Source organism: Etheostoma spectabile, unplaced genomic scaffold (genome assembly GCF_008692095.1).
Source record: "Etheostoma spectabile isolate EspeVRDwgs_2016 unplaced genomic scaffold, UIUC_Espe_1.0 scaffold00006261, whole genome shotgun sequence".
Taxonomy (NCBI): Eukaryota; Metazoa; Chordata; class Actinopteri; order Perciformes; family Percidae; genus Etheostoma; species Etheostoma spectabile.
The window spans coordinates 94,512-110,808 of record NW_022603349.1 but is presented as its reverse complement, the minus strand read 5'-3'; the positions used below and the strand labels follow the sequence as shown (position 1 = coordinate 110,808).

Genomic DNA, 16,297 nt, shown 5'->3' with positions numbered 1-16,297 from the left:
TGAACTTGTAATACAGCGGACAGGCATGACATCTTACAAGTTACAAAGCTACTTTCACACGTCTCTTGCTAGCTAACTTCTTCGGTCTTTTTCTACAACCGGAGACAACATCCTATGGAGTTAGATTCCTGCCAAAAGGTTGTACACAAAAAATGTGTTTCACACAAATAAAAGTTGTTTGTACATAAAAAAATGTGTTGCACACAAATAAAAGTGTTTTGCAAACTGTCTTCAAACGTTACACACACATAAAACTTGTTTTACAAACTGTCCCCAAACGTTGCACTCAAAATATCATTTATAAATTGTCCCCGAGTACAAAACGGTCTCTGCTCGCTCAAAACAGCCTCTCCTCGAGTACGAAACAATTCCACACCCTCTGTGGCAAATTTCTGCCAAAAGTCACATGATACATTGGGGGTAGTTCTGACTTTGTGACAGCAGGGGGCGCTCTCAAAACATTGAAACGCCCGGTTTGGCTGAGAAGACAGACGGCATTTCACAGCTAACACCATGAGCACCCCACAGGGGAGTTTCCAAACTTTCACGGGTGAAATATTAATATCTGACTATGCCATAACTATGCAGATAGAGCATTTACAATTTCAGTTAAAGACCGCTATGTCACGGCAAGGGACCATGTTACTTTTCAAATCAAATATTGTTGTAGGCTTCAAGTGCCTATACAATAGACAGTTATTTTTTGTTAAAAACAACAACATAAAACCCCGAATTATGATCTGTTAACATGCCTTTATCTTGGTATCCACTCTGGTTCTATCTATTTAAATACCACAATAAAGGGAGAAGCTAACCAGAGGGTCATATTAATATTTCACCGTGAAAGTTTGGAAACCCCCTGTGGTGCTCATGGTGTTAGCTGTGAAAGAGCGCTCCCTGCTGTCACAAATCAGAACTACTCCTAATGTATCATGTGACTTTTGGCAGAAATTTGCCACAGAGGGGTGTGGAATTGTTTCGTACTCGAGGAGAGGCTGTTTTGAGCGAGCAGAGACCGTTTTGTACTCGGGGACAATTTAAATGATATTTTAGTGCAACGTTGGGGACAGTTTGTAAAACAAGTTTTATGTTGTGTAACGTTTGAAGACAGTTTGCAAAACAACTTTTTTTGGGTGCAACACATTTTTTTATGTACAAACAACTTTTATTTGTGTGAAACACATTTTTTTGTGTACACCTTTTGGCAGGAATCTAACTCCATACAGCAGAATCCCGCTCTGTGTGCATGCGCGCTCCCGCGGCCAGGGGATCCAGATCCTGGCGGGGATAAGTACATTGGCACGACACCTGTCCCCATTACACAACTCCCCGAAACCCGCGAGGGAATTGTCAACAGCAGTACGACGAACCCCCGGACCGGATTCATGTGGAATGAATCACTGAGTTTCACACAAAAAAAGTCTGTGAATAAAGATGGCCGTGAATGTGTAGAAGTTTCCGGTGTTCCGGTTTAACGACATACCATGAGGCTCGTGCGAGATGAACTGCGCGTCCTGTAAAGTGGCCGAGAGCAGGTAGCAGCAGGTAGCAGCGGGGGGGCGGGGACAATAAGTGGGACAGTTTCCAGCTGATCCAGCTCCATCAGGCTGGACAGGAAGTGACAAAAACACCGTGGTGTGATTCCGATTTAATAAAATCTAATCAGACCCCAGATCAGCTGGTCCCCAGTCTCCAGTTGTTTTAGTTATGACAGAGTAGATCTCAGAATGCTCTACATGGAGACCTGATGCTGATTTTAATCAACAACACACTGGAGATGATCCGTGATCTGCTTCTTTTTTTATTTTATTTTTTATTTTTTTGCCATCTTTATTGCAGAATATAAAACAGGGGTCTTCAACAGGGGGTCCGCGACCCCTAGGGGTGTCCGCGGAGTACTGCACGGGGGTCGCGAAAGTTTTAACAACTAACAAGCATCACTTATTTTCCTTTTCACATTAATGTTTTAAAAATGTCCATTTGAATAGCTTTTATGCATGATTACATGCCATCGACAGACATTGTTGATCTTGGCAGGTATCAGTTTATTGTGTGTTATTTATGTTTATAAAAGGCAGTGGCATGGCCGCCCCTACTCACTGGCCTCGCACATGTTTAAAATAAAACATGAACATATGAACCTTGTATTATTTGAGTATCTTATTATTGAATGCACAATAACAAGGTACATTTACACATGGCACTATAGGACCCGTTTGATATACCACCATGTTATACAATATATATATTAGGGGTCCCCGCTCCATCTCGCCATCAGTTTGGGGGTCCTTGGCCTGGAAAACGCTGAAGACCCCTGCTATAAAAGATAAGATAATAAGATAAGATACGACTTATTCATTCATTCATTTAAACAGCTGCACATTTTTGTTTTTTCCCATCTTGTATATACTTAAATATTTGTTCTTACATTCTTATATTTTATTTTATATTCTGTTATTATAATTATTATCATTTCATGTATATTGTATGTATGTATATTTTGTGTGCTGCTGTAACACTGTAAGTCCCATTTTTTGGGGATCAATAAATATCTATCTATCTATCCATCTATCCCACAGCGGGGGAATTCCTTATTACAGCAGCATTCTCAACAATAACAGCAAAACAAAACAAACACAAACAAGTAAACACAAGAAGACAGGCACACACACAGACAACTGGCAGAAGGTAGACTGGAGTAAAGTGCGTCTAATAAAGGTTTTGTAAAGTAAAGTGCGGTTGCCATAGTACAAAAACAATATTGCAGTGTGAGTAAGTGACTTTAAAATTAATTGAAAATGTATTAAAGTTATAAAGCAAATAGGTAACCATAATATATAGTTATATCCCCCGCGACCATGAATAATATGGAAAATGAAGTACTTGTTATCAAAAAATATAAATACCGTAAAGATATACAGAGAGTGTGTGGATTAAATAAAAAACAGGAAGAGAAACTACAACACTATCAGGTGGTGCAGGTATTGTAGAGTCTGACAGAGACCGGGATGAAGACCTGCGGTACCGGTCCTTCTTACACCGTGGGGGGGTATCAGTCTGCTGCTGAAGGAGCTGCTCAGGGACCCCACATGTCATGTGGGGGGGGGGGGTGTGGTCCATGATGGATGTCAGCTGGCTAACATCCTCCTCTCCCCTACTGTCTCTATGGGGTCCAGAGGACAGAACATTAATGACATATAAAGGTATAAAATACAGACAATACAATGTTGCCAGGGGAATCTTAAAGTCCTTACAGGGAAAAGGAGGACTGACATTTAATTGTGGCTTGAAAGAATGTCAACAAAAGCAGCCCATGTTTGGTACATGTCCAGGACCGTCTGCCCTGCACCTTGCAGGTGGAGATTAAGCTCGTTTCTTCGAGCGGAGACGTGAACTGTCGGTGTGTCGGAGCAGATTAACTATGAAGTTAACAACTTCCACCACTGTAGCTGTGGGATCCTAACTGTAATACTGAGTAACAGCATTGCTTATCTGTAAGCTAAATCATTGACTTACCTATGAAGAATAAGAGTTCATTTCCTTCTCCTGTTTCTGAAAGTAGCTGCTAATAAAAGGATGTTCCAGCAGGAGGCGCTATCGCACTGAGTCTGAATCAGAGTATGTGACGCTGACAGGATGTTATGGAGTTAGATTCCTGCCAAAAGGTTGTACACAAAAAAAATGTTTCACACAAATAAAAGTTGTTTGTACATAAAAAAAGTGTTGCACACAAATAAAAGTTGTTTTGCAAACTGTCTTCAAACGTTACACACACATAAAACTTGTTTTACAAACTGTCCCCAAACGTTGCACTCAAAATATCATTTATAAATTGTCCCCGAGTACAAAACGGTCTCTGCTCGCTCAAAACAGCCTCTCCTCGAGTACGAAACAATTCCACACCCTCTGTGGCAAATTCTGCCAAAAGTCACATGATACATTAGGAGTAGTTTCTGATTTTGTGACAGCAGGGAGCGCTCTTTCACAGCTAACACCATGAGCACCCACAGGGGAGTTTCCAAACTTTCACGGTGAAATATTAATATCTGACCCTCTGGTTAGCTTCTCCCTTTATTGTGGTATTTTAAATAGATAGAACCAGAGTGGATACCAAGATAAAGGCATTGTTAACAGATCATAATGGGTTTTATGTTGTTGTTTTTTAACAAAAAAATACTGTCTATTGTATAGGCACTTGAAGCCTACAACAATATTTGATTTGAAAAGTAACATGGTCCCTTGCCGTGACATAGCGGTGCCTTTAACTGAAATTGTAAATGCTCTATCGCATAGTTATGGCATAGTCAGATATTAATATTTCACCGTGAAAGTTTGGAAACTCCCCTGTGGGGTGCTCATGGTGTTAGCTGTGAAATGCCGTCTGTCTTCCTCAGCCAAACCGGGCGTTTCATTGTTTTGAGAGCGCCCCCTGCTGTCACAAAGTCAGAACTACTCCCAATGTATCATGTGACTTTTGGCAGAAATTTGCCACAGAGGGGTGTGGAATTGTTTCGTACTCGAGGAGAGGCTGTTTGAGCGAGCAGAGACCGTTTTGTACTCGGGACAATTTATAAATGATATTTTGAGTGCAACGTTTGGGACAGTTTGTAAAACAAGTTTTATGTGTGTGTAACGTTTGAAGACAGTTTGCAAAACAACTTTTATTTGTGTGCAACACATTTTTTATGTACAAAAAACTTTTATTTGTGTGAAACACATTTTTTGTGTACAACCTTTTGGCAGGAATCTAACTCCATACTGCTGCCTTTCGAGTTGTTTAACTGCTGCACTTTGACTTTACCTCTTAAATGGAACAAATAGCGTGGAAGACTCGGCGGGTTTTCCATAGTAACATGGGTCTCAGTTAACTACATAGATACGTGTATTTGTCTGTTACATTAAGGCGACGTGTGAATTGTTTAGAGCGTCGTTTACTATTATGGACTGATAGGCGTATCCTCCCTGTCCTCTAACGTGATTTCTGTTTTAATTAATTAGTTTAATATGGCTTTTCAACTAAACACTTTTTTTCACCTGTCTACCATATGAGTTACATAGGAGGTACGCAAAATATCAGACCGTTTTTCACCTATTATTTTGTGTGTCTGTCCTGTCATCATGTGTGTTATTTTGTGTGTTAACCAGGTCACAAGGAACAACCTGACATAATTTGGAGAGGTCTGCTGTTGTCTAGCAAAAGTTACATGGGGATACCCAAAATTTCAGGTGAAAAATGGCCTGATATTTTGGGTATCCCCATGTAACTTTTGCTAGACAAGAGCAGCCCTCTCCATATTTTGTCAGGTGTTTATTGTGACCTATTAAAGACACAAAATAACACACATGATGACAGGACAGACCCTTTGCATGTTAGGGGGTGGGATACACAAAATATCAGGTGAAAAACGGCCTGATATATACTACTACTACTACTACTACTACTACTACTACTGTTGCTATTGCTGCTACTACTACTACTACTACTACTACTACTACTACTACTACTGTTGCTATTGCTGCTACTGCTACTACTACTACTACTGATACTACTACTACTACTACTACTACTACTACTACTACTACTATTGTAGACTTTTTAAAGTCCAATGTTGACTCCTCTAACTGAGAGAAAGAGGTGGATCTGGTGTTGGCGGTCCTGGATAGGCTTGGTTGTTTTCACGCTGGTAGTTTTGGATTTAATTGTCCAGGAAAGATATTCGATATAAACACATACCACCAATAATTTATTAAACATCATAAATTACCACTAGCACTGCCAGGCATTGCTGGGGTACTGTAGCCACCAAGTCCGATGCCCAAGAGTGTCTGTATCTGTATTTCTGAAGGGCATAAACGTAAAATCTCTATAACACTGTGTTAATCCTCATAGCACACTATTTACAGCCAGATATCTTCAATTCAATTTGATTGGACTATGTAACGAAATGTGTGGCATTGCTTTCCAACAAACACAGGCAACAACAAAAAAAACACATTAACACTATCAACATTGTTTATAGACTCAGAATGAATGCAAATTACATTATTAGGGATGCACCGATACTGGGATCACCTCTGAGACTGCCTAAACGCTGGTATTGGGAAGATACCATGTAATAAAGCCCTAAGGAAAATCTCCGTTATAGTAGTTTTGTTCTTTTCTGTTATAACGTTCAATGTTTGAGAGTTTAAGCTGAGCCAGACCGACGACAAAGATAGAAGTCAAAGTCAAAGTACTTTTATTGGTCTCCTTAAGGAGAAATTTGCTTGGACACTGAGCAACTTACTGCAAGAGTTACAGACACAATGACAGAACAAGGTTAAAAACAATTAAAAGACAAATGTACAGTCGACATATGGGCTACTCCTGTGCAAATTGCAGATTTACAATTTCCTATAATAAATAAGATAAAAGCCATACTTCAAAACAAAACCAATTTCATTCATCGATCACAGTCCCAGATATACATAAAAAATATTCATAGTCAAACGTTCATCTCTGCTCATTAATGAGCTTTACTGCGATAGGGACAAATGAGTGCTTATACCTGTTATATTTACACAAAGGAACCCTGTACCTCTAAGTCACATCACATCCATACAGGGAGAGTAGTACACAGCTGTCAAAACATTATAATAAAATATATGACACACTGGTATCCAATCAGTACTCGGTATCGGCCAGTACGCAAGTTCAGGTATCAGAATCGGGAAGCAAAAAATGGAATCGGACCAGCTCCACACATTATTATAAATGTGCAAATGTACATCAATCAATCAATCAAAATGTATTTATATAGCACTTTACAACTACCAGCAGGTATCCTAAGTGCTTAACAAAATGAGTAAATTTACAAAATACAATGGAAAGAATAAACATAGAAAACATTAAAATCAGAAAAGTTACAAAGAAACAAAAAGAACGAAATTGTCCCACCACAGCTACGGATTAAAAGCCAGACTCAACAGATATGGTTTAAATTTGGACCTAAAAAGAGCGACATCTGTAACAGTACGTATATCGGGGGGGGGTGGTGACTTGTTCCAGAGTCCTGGGGCAGTAATCGCAAAAGCCTGACCCCCCCACCGTTTAGACCTGGACCTTGGGACTTCTAAAACCAATTGAGTGAAGACCGCAACGACCGGTTGTGTTCCCGCACAGTTGAAATTTCAGTCAAATTTAGTCTTTAAAAACAAACAATAAAATCTTGAACATGTCCAAATGGCATAGCAAACGTAAATAGAAATGTATAAACCTATAACAGCGTGAAACCCACACAGAACTGCTGACCTCTTGGCAGTGTAAAATGTGCTACTTTAACCAAAATATTTTATCATGCCACCCAATGCATCATAGTCCAGTCATTTGCGCTGTGTGGCGTTCAAAGTCTCTGAGCTTTCTCCCTCTCGCTAAACATCTCCTATCTTCTGATGCTGGTCCAAGTTGTATCTCTGAGTTATGCAGGCGGGCGGCAGAGAGAATTTGGTTAAAACAGATCAGTGATGCTGTCTTGCCCTCGTTCTCTGTTGAGTGAAGTGAATGTAGCCCCCCCCCCTGTTTTAGAAAACAATTCTGGATTTTAAATGCTGTTTGGCAGCAACCTTTCATACTGTAACTTTTGGCCAAATTGGTCTTGTGTGCTCTGATTAATTTGGCATGCAGTCAACACACCAGTCATATTTTAGTTTTATATATGAAAACTCAACTCCTGGAAATTCCTCCTGGTGTTCTTCAACACTTCTTTTGGAAGGAGAAAACAACGAGAGTAACAGGGGAACTTCGTTTGAAAGAGTTTTTCCTTAAATGCTGTATGTGGCGGATAGAAACTTTAAAGTGTTAAATCTGAGAATGGGATTTGGCGCGGTGTTAACGGATCGGTCCGTGCCCAAAGCCCAGGTATTGGTATCAGGACAGAGAAAGTCAGATCACTGCTTCCCTACTGGAGACATCTATCATCAACATGTATGTTGTTCTTGAACAGTTGTAACTTTTTATTTTATCCTTGTGTTTCAGAACAGACGTTGGAACCTCAGCTTGGAGAGAATATCACTCTACAGTGTAACGTTTCCAGCAATGCCAGTATCGTAGCTGTTAACTGGAACAAAACTGACCGGGGGTCACAAAATGTCATCTTTTACCGGGATGGGCAGCATGACACAGAGAACCAGGATCCATCCTTTAGGAACCGTGTGCACCTGCAAAGTGACCCGGAGACCAGGGACCTATCTTTTGTTCTGAAGAATGTGACCAGCAGCGACTATGGGAGATATGAGTGTAGCATTAAAGAGAGAAAACGGGAAGGGGGAAATGTTACCTCCAAGTCCGTCTGCATCACCACCCTAAAGGAACCAGGGCGGTCGGGGTCAAAAATCGGGGTGATAGTTGTTGGTGTTGTTATTGGTGGTGTTGTTTTTGTTGTTGTTTGTATCGTGGGTTATGCGATCTTTAAGAGGTGTAAAAGGTGTACAGAGAATAATTCACACCTGCCTGTTTCTGTCACTGAAGTTCAACAGGAGCTTCTTGGGTGTTTCCCCTCCATATCTGACCGGGACTAGCTCCCCCCCCCCCACAGCAGCACAGCTGCAAGCACCTTCCGCCACTGTCGGCAGATTCAGGATGGGCGGATATTTTAGCTATGTTGATTGAGAGCGTGGATATATATATATTTTAATTTAACCTTTATTTAACCAGGAAGTCCCTTGAGATTGAAATCTCTTTTTCAAGGGAGACCTGGCCAAGATGGCACACCTGTTACAATTTAAACAGAAATACAGCACAGACAAAAACTCAGGAGGAAAGGACAGGTCACATGTGGCATTTTTGAGTCACATGACATTTTAACATGGCCTTAAATTGATTTAATGGGACCAGATCATTTAGATGTTTTAGAAAACAATTCTGGATTTTAAATGCTGTTTGGCAGCAACCTTTCATACTGTAACTTTTGGCCAAATTGGTCTTGTGTGCTCTGATTAATTTGGCATGCAGTCAACACACCAGTCATATTTTAGTTTTATATATGAAAACTCAACTCCTGGAAATTCCTCCTGGTGTTCTTCAACACTTCTAGGAAGGAGAAAACAACGAGAGTAACAGGGGAACTTCGTTTGAAAGAGTTTTTCCTTAAATGCTGTATGTGGCGGATAGAAACTTTAAAGTGTTAAATCTGAGAATGGGATTTGGCGTGGTGTTAACGGATCGGTCCGCGCCCAAAGCCCAGGTATTGGTATCAGGACAGAGAAAGTCAGATCACTGCTTCCCTACTGGAGACATCTATCATCAACATGTATGTTGTTCTTGAACAGTTGTAACTTTTTATTTTATCCTTGTGTTTCAGAACAGACGTTGGAACCTCAGCTTGGAGAGAATATCACTCTACAGTGTAACGTTTCCAGCAATGCCAGTATCGTAGCTGTTAACTGGAACAAAACTGACCGGGGGTCACAAAATGTCATCTTTTACCGGGATGTGCAGCTTGACACAGACATCCAGGATCCATCCTTTAGGAACCGTGTGCACCTGCAAAGTGACCCGGAGACCAGGGACCTATCTTTTGTTCTGAAGAATGTGACCAGCAGCGACTATGGGAGATATGAGTGTAGCATTAAAGAGAGAAAACGGGAAGGGGGAAATGTTACCTCCAAGTCCGTCTGCATCACCACCCTAAAGGAACCAGGGCGGTCGGGGTCAAAAATCGGGGTGATAGTTGTTGGTGTTGGTGTTGGTGGTGGTGGTGTTGGTGGTGGTGTTGGTGGTGGTGTTGGTGTTGGTGTTGGTGTTGGTGTTGGTGTTGGTGGTGTTGGTGGTGGTGTTGGTGGTGGTGTTGGTGTTGGTGTTGGTGTTGTTTTTGTTGTTGTTGGTATTGGTGTTTGTATCGTGGGTTATGCAATCTTTAAGAGGCGTAAAAGGTGTACAGAGAATAATTCACACCTGCCTGTTTCTGTCACTGAAGTTCAACAGGAGCTTCTTGGGTGTTTCCCCCCCGATATCTGACCAGGAATAGCCCCCCCCCCCCACACAGCAGCAGAGCTGCAAGCACCTTCCGCCACTGTCGGCAGATTCAGGATGGGCGGATATTTAGCTATGTTGATTGAGGGCGTGGATTTTTTTTAATTTTTTATTTAACCTTTATTTGACCAGGAAGTCCCTTGAGATTGAAATCTCTTTTCAAGGGAGACCTGGCCAAGATGGGCACACCTGTTACAATTTAAACAGAAATACAGCACAGACAAAACTCAGAGGAAAGGACAGGTCACATGTGGCATTTTTGAGTCACATGACATTTTAACATGGCCTTAAATTCATTTAATGGGACCAGATCATTTAGATGGAGCAGTTTTGCAAGTTATTCCAAGACGATGGAGCAAAGTAAGAGAAGGCTTTCTTCCCAGCTCAGTAAAAACCCTTAAACCTGGTGAGAGCGCCCTCTGGTGGACCGGAGATGGAACCAGCAGGACTTCTGCTTGAGGAGATTACATGAATAAGCCGGCAGTTTCCCCAACATGGCCTCGTACAGAAGAACATCCAAATGAAGTGGTCTACGTGGACTTGGTGACGGCCAGCCTGCCGGTCCATACGGCGTACAGAGGATGTGTGTTTACACTGTTTACACATCTGTGCGCATCATATCTACATGTTATGTATATTGTGTTATTGTTGAATACATTGTGAATACATATTTGTAAAATTGTATGATTTTGTTGAGTTATTAATATACTTTTTCTGACCTTTTTGAATGTTGACCCTGTCAAATAACCCATATTACAAAAAAATAAATAAAACTACCACTACTGGTGTTAGACCCAGCTGTGATAGGGACCTGGTGTTAGACCCAGCTGTGATAGGGACCTGGTGTTAGACTCTCAGCTGTGATAGGGACCTGGTGTTTAGACCCAGCTGTGATAGGGACCTGGTGTTAGACCCAGCTGTGATAGGGACCTGGTGTTAGACTCTCAGCTGTGATAGGGACCTGGTGTTAGACTCTCAGCTGTGATAGGGACCTGGTGTTAGACTCTCAGCTGTGATAGGGACCTGGTGTTAGACTCTCAGCTGTGATAGGGACCTGGTGTTAGACTCTCAGCTGTGATAGGGACCTGGTGTTAGACCCAGCTGTGATAGGGACCTGGTGTTAGACCCAGCTGTGATAGGGACCTGGTGTTAGACCAAGCTGTGATAGGGACCTGGTGTTAGACCCAGCTGTGATAGGGACCTGGTGTTAGACCCAGCTGTGATAGGGACCTGGTGTTAGACTCTCAGCTGTGATAGGGACCTGGTGTTTAGACCCAGCTGTGATAGGGACCTGGTGTTAGATCCAGCTGTGATAGGACCTGGTGTTAGACCCAGCTGTGATAGGGACTGGTGTTAGACTCTCAGCTGTGATAGGGACCTGGTGTTAGACTCTCAGCTGTGATAGGGACCTGGTGTTAGACTCTCAGCTGTGATAGGGACCTGGTGTTAGACCCAGCTGTGATAGGGACCTGGTGTTAGACCCAGCTGTGATAGGGACCTGTGTTAGACCCAGCTGTGATAGGGACCTGGTGTTAGACTCTCAGCTGTGATAGGGACCTGGTGTTAGACTCTCAGCTGTGATAGGGACCTGGTGTTAGACTCTCAGCTGTGATAGGGACCTGGTGTAGACTCTCAGCTGTGATAGGGACCTGGTGTTAGACCCAGCTGTGATAGGGACCTGGTGTTAGACTCTCAGCTGTGATAGGGACCTGGTGTTAGACCCAGCTGTGATAGGGACCTGGTGTTAGACTCTCAGCTGTGATAGGGACCTGGTGTTAGACCCAGCTGTGATAGGGACCTGGTGTTAGATCCAGCTGTGATAGGGACCTGGTGTTAGACCCAGCTGTGATAGGGACCTGGTGTTAGACTCTAAGCTGTGATAGGGACCTGGTGTTAGACTCTCAGCTGTGATAGGGACCTGGTGTTAGACCCAGCTGTGATAGGGACCTGGTGTTAGACTCTCAGCTGTGATAGGGACCTGGTGTTAGACCCAGCTGTGATAGGGACCTGGTGTTAGACCCAGCTGTGATAGGGACCTGGTGTTAGACCCAGCTGTGATAGGGACCTGGTGTTAGACTCTAAGCTGTGATAGGGACCTGGTGTTAGACTCTCAGCTGTGATAGGGACCTGGTGTTAGACCCAGCTGTGATAGGGACCTGGTGTTAGACTCTCAGCTGTGATAGGGACCTGGTGTTAGACCCAGCTGTGATAGGGACCTGGTGTTAGACCCAGCTGTGATAGGGACCTGGTGTTAGACCCAGCTGTGATAGGGACCTGGTGTTAGACTCTCAGCTGTGATAGGGACCTGGTGTTAGACTCTCAGCTGTGATAGGGACCTGGTGTTAGACTCTCAGCTGTGATAGGGACCTGTGTTAGACTCTCAGCTGTGATAGGGACCTGGTGTTAGACTCTCAGCTGTGATACGACTGAACTGAAATACAGAAAGAAAGCAATGCAGATCAATCTCATGAAAAGCTGTATTTCTTTAGCCGGGAGGAAAACACAAAGGTTAACCAGGAGATCAAGAAAACAGTCACACTCACAATAAAAATAACTCAATAAAAAACTCACATGATAAAAACACACAATGCAGGAGAAAAACACAGATGTAGTCGACGTACAGGACGACCTGAACTGAGGACAGCTACTTTATTAAAGGTGCAATGATAAATTAAAGTCCAATATTTTGAAATAGTTGAGTAAAAGTGGACATATTCCAGTCTGTGATTATCATCAACATCCATTCCTTTAACTTTAGTCTCAATAATTCCTAATTTCTGCTTTTCTAACTCAAACATTAGGTATAATTTCCTATAAATGAGTTTTATTGACCATAAATGCCAAAAATAATGTAAAACTAAAGTAAATAAGTTAGTGTTACGTAGAGTTGTGAAAGTTACAAACACTGAAAAAGTGTTGATTTTCAATTTGGATGCCAGACATAACGAGGGTCACGTCTCTCATCTTCTCTTTTCTCACTTCCTCCCCTACACCTACACGCTGTTTAAAGGTTATAGGAAGCTGCAGTGGCCAAATCAAGTACTTCACTTGCATATACTGTACATATATACATATAGTCTATAGTGACATTACCCACATATACTCTCATACTCGCACACATGTCATGTTAAGCAGGATGCATGTGTTGTATATGCAGTCTATGAATGGGTGTGTGTATGTATGCATGTATGTATGTATGTATGTATGTATGTATGTGTATGCATGTATGTATGTATCTATGTGTGTGTATATGTATGTATGTATGTATAAATGTATGTGCTTATGTTGAGTGTATGACAGTATTCTTGCATGTGCAACGAAAGTATTCAACTTTGGCCGAGGTGGCCTCTCGGAAACGATACTGCAGGCGCAGAGGAGGGGGGGGCGGGGGGGGGGGGGGGGGGGTTAGTGTATGTAAATGAAGTGAAAAAGGTCCAGACATCATTGGGCCAGACGTCAGGATGGAGGAAACTTCTCTACTGCAGCTGCTGTGTGAGTATAACATCAGCTGGAAGAATTAAATAATAACTAGAGTAGAGAAATCTACACACTCTAAGAAACATCTGTACATTAACATCTGTGTGACTGGAGATTTTCACAGAAATTGTCCCTTGTATGTGACTCACAGCTATATTTCTGTTAATTTACAATATCACAGAAAGTGTTGTTTTTTTCTACCATTGACAGTTATTTAACTGAAAAATTCTGTTTTTTAATTACGCTAGAACGTCGGGGTAATGAGCTGCCGGTACTCTTTACGTTATTATTATTTATTCATGGTCATAGGTAAATATACTACTTTTGCTTTATTACTTTAATTGCATATTCAATTTAATTTTAACGTCACTTACTTACACTGCAATATTGTTTCTTGTACTATGGCAACCGCTCTTTACTTTACAAAACATTTATTTTAATTTGACGCCACTTTACTCCAGTCTACCTTCTGCTCATTATCTATAGTTTGCCTGTTTTTCTTGTGTGTTTACTTGTTTGTTTTGTTGCTTTTATTGTAGAAAATGCTGCTGTAACAAGGGAATTTCCCCGCTGTGGGATGAATAAAGTATCATCTAATCTAATCTGATCTAATTTCACGGTTTATTTCTCAGAGTGTAGTCTGGTTTTTACAGCGATGTTCGGCCTATTAAATGCTCTTAAAATGTTAAATTCTGCCGTTTTTAAAGCAAGTGCAACTGATTTTAAAGCGTCTTCTTGTTGTTTATTATCTCAACTTTGACATGACCCTGAACGTCTCATCTCTCCAGGTGTGACCTCTCTGCTGAGCCTCCCCCCCACCACCCAAGGTCAGTCCACTGGTCCTTTACAATGAAAAGGTCGTTTCAAGGTCATTAATTAAAGCATGTGTAGAACTAGTTGTCTTTATCCCACTGGCACATAGACAAGGATACACCTCCCCTACATGTACAACCGCCCGCTCGCACCCTCTCAGACAGGAACCCCCCCCCCCTCCCCCCGAAAACCACGTCCCTTTGAGACTCTGAGTGGTGCAGAGATGCTTGTTGTGGGCAAAGGTGAAAGATAAAGAAAACAAATGAAAATGACACACAGTGAGGTTTCACTTTTTCTTAGTTTCTGTCCCTTTTTTCAACACTTTTGATGCTTTTTTGACGTTTTAAACACTACGTAACACCAACTTATTAACTTTAGTTTTACAGTTATTCTGCCATCCTAGAGCCTGGATACTACATTTCCCATAATGCATTTTAGGGACTAAAAGCCAAACTTCATGAGTTAACCCCTGTGTTGTCTTCCTGTATAAATTGAAAATCAACACTTTAATTGATTCTTTTTATCGATTTCTTTTCTCATGTTTTTGTCCTTTTTTTGACGTCTAACACTACGTAACACTAACTTATTAACTTTACTTTTACAGTTATTTTTGGAATTTATGGTCAATTAACCTAATTTATAGGAAATTATACCTAATGTTTGAGTTAGAAAAGCAGAAATTAGGAATTATTGAGACTAAAATTAAAGGAATGGATGTTGATGGATAATCACAGACTTTTATTTTTTATTTAACCTTTATTCATTCAGGTAATCATTAGAATATCATGAAAAAGTTGATTTATCAAAGTAATTCCATTCAAAAAGTGAATTTGCATATTATATTTATTCATCACACAGTGATATATTCCAAATGTTCATTTCTGATAATTGTGACGATCATAACGGACCAGGTTCAGTACTGAAGACACCTGGTGCCACGCTCTAATCAGCTGATTAACTCAGAACACCTGCAAAGGCCTTTAAATGGTCTCTCAGTCCAGGTCTGTAGGCTGCACAGACATGGGGGAGACGGCTGAGTGGACAGCTGTACAAAAGACACCAAGAGGTTGTTGCTGAAGAGGCTCAATGTCCAAGCACATCAATAGAGAGGCGAAGGAAGGAAAAAATGCTCTTTTTGTTTTGGTCTTAACCTCATGTTGTCCTCATGTTGTTGTTGTCTTCATAATGCCCTCATGTTGTCCTCATGTTGTCCCCATGTTGTCCTCATGTTGTTGTTGTCTTCATAATGCCCTCATGTTGTCCTCATGTTGTCCCCATGTTGTCCTCATGTTGTTGTTGTCTTCATAATGCCCTCATGTTGTCCTCATGTTGCCCTCATGTTGCCCTCATGTTGCCTTCATGTTGTCCTACTGTTGTCCCCATGTTGTCCTCATGTCCCCATGTTGTCCTCATGTCCCCATGTTGTCCTCATGATGTTGTCGTCTTCATGTTGTCTTAATGATGTCCCCATGTTATCTTCATGTTGTCCCCATGTTGTCCCCATTTTGTCCTCATGTTGTTGTCGTCTTCATAATGCCCTCATGTTGCCTTTACGTTGTCCCCATGTTGTCCTCATGTTGTTGTCGTCTTCATGTTGCCCTCATGTTGTCTTAATGTTGTTCCCATGTTGGCCTCATGTTGTCTTAATGATGTCCTAATGTTTTCATGTCATGTTGTGGAAGAAATCCTTTTGTTGTATTGGTTATAAGTGATATTCTGATTTTTGGTGATAGTGAATTTGTGCTTTTCATTAGTTTTCAGGTATAATCATCACAGTTAACAGAAATGAACATTTGAAATCTATCACTCTGTGTGATGAATGAATAAAATATGCAAATGTCACTTTTTTGAGTGGACATGAATAAACTTTATCATGATATTCTAATTATTTGACCAGCAACTGTACAATATTTAAATGAACTTGACTTGAAACATAAAGTACAAGGACAAGATTTCAAAACTAGTTTTTTCAACCACTTACTCTCTCTCTCCCCCCCC

The 16,297-nt window shown here is 41.3% G+C and overlaps 1 protein-coding gene across 5 annotated transcripts in view; it reads left to right on the top strand.

Annotated features, from left to right (window-relative positions):
• LOC116677964 (sialoadhesin) overlaps positions 1–16,297 on the top strand; it is a 54,986-nt gene that overhangs the window by 23,092 nt on the left and 15,597 nt on the right. The window lies entirely within an intron of this gene.